This window comes from Amphimedon queenslandica, unplaced genomic scaffold (genome assembly GCF_000090795.2).
Source record: "Amphimedon queenslandica unplaced genomic scaffold, v1.1 AMPQUscaffold_9168_Cont18883, whole genome shotgun sequence".
Classification (NCBI taxonomy): domain Eukaryota; kingdom Metazoa; phylum Porifera; class Demospongiae; order Haplosclerida; family Niphatidae; genus Amphimedon; species Amphimedon queenslandica.
In genome coordinates this window covers 1-1274 of record NW_003550560.1, presented here as the reverse complement: position 1 = coordinate 1274, position 1274 = coordinate 1, and the positions used below count along the sequence as shown (strand labels likewise).

General features: G+C 36.7%; 1 long non-coding RNA gene across 1 annotated transcript; it reads left to right on the top strand.

The window, feature by feature from the left end:
* The first annotated feature begins 245 nt into the window (after nt 1–245).
* On the top strand, nt 246–1216 carry LOC109590996 (uncharacterized). The gene is made up of 4 exons (XR_002189609.1): nt 246–659; nt 724–895; nt 953–1114; nt 1165–1216. It is a non-coding gene; the product is annotated as an uncharacterized LOC109590996 (long non-coding RNA).
* Nucleotides 1217–1274: the final 58 nt, after the last annotated feature.

Sequence of the window (1274 nt, the reverse complement as noted above, 5' to 3'; positions counted from 1 at the left end):
ACTCTGCCTTATGATTGGCCTGTCAATTCCCCTCTTTCTGGCAGCAGCAATGGTCCTACAGTCTCTCGTCCACATTTCTACAAACTTTTCACTCGGCTTGTTTTGCTCTAATTTGGACTCAAAATCATCAAAAGAACTGAACTTCTCCCCAAGCTTAAAGTCGGTAGCTGCTGCCATGATGAACCACATGGAATTAATAATTTATACAAGTAACTATGAACATAGAGTCTCTAATATCTATGCTATGAAACTCCTTTTCGTTGAGATAAACTGTGAAAATCAAACAAATGTCACCTCTGTCACTGACTGCACTAAACTTGCCAGCATTCTTATATCTTATGGCTATTTTAAAGTCAGTGTAGCAAGGCTTAAAGTAAAAAAACAAGTCAAGAGTTTTCTAGCAGCAACATAAAGTTGAGATTCTGCTTTTTCCCAGCTAATAATCTACGAGGCTGAGCCCTTGAATGTTTTACATTGTTTCTAGTTTATACATTGCTATGGTAACATTGGATATTTAACCCTTTATATACTGTTCCGGTACTATAACACTGCTACCGGTGCCGGTGCAGTAGCCACTGCGATAAATTAATTGATAAATTACTGAATTTCTCCTCCTCTTGTAAGCAGTTTGGCAAAGACGCTCAAGATATAAGCAGCAAGTCGGCCATTGTTATTGCATTTAAATAAAAATTATTAATATTAATTTTTTAAATATTTTTTTAGACGTAAACTCAATTCCCTAGCTCTATCAAGACACACCCAGTTATTGGAGATACTAGAGATACCACAATTAATAGAGACATGTGTACGTAATGGCTATTATGAGGAAGCACTGGAACTGAGTGCACACGTGAAAAGAATGGAAAAGAAACACAACAACATACCTATCATTAAAGTACACGTCTCTATTTATAGTATCGCGATCATTGCATAATTTTGTTATTATTTTTAGAATATTGCGTCTGATATAGAGCGCTGCTCTAATCTGATGTTGATGGAGTTGATCCAGCAATTGCAAGGAAGCATACAGCTACCGTCTTGTCTCAGGTTGGTCGGTTTGCTGAGGAGGATGGACGTTTTCAACGAATCTCAATTGAGACTCAAGTTTCTACAGGTTGGTGAGCCTTCGTATGTTTGTTTGGTAATCAAATGTATATTTACTAGTCGAGGGATTACTGGTTGCAGTCAGTCCTGTCTTTAATACCTAAGGATGATCGTAAGTAGTCTCCTAATTTTTATTATATTTCTGATACATATTGATGTACTTATGCTAT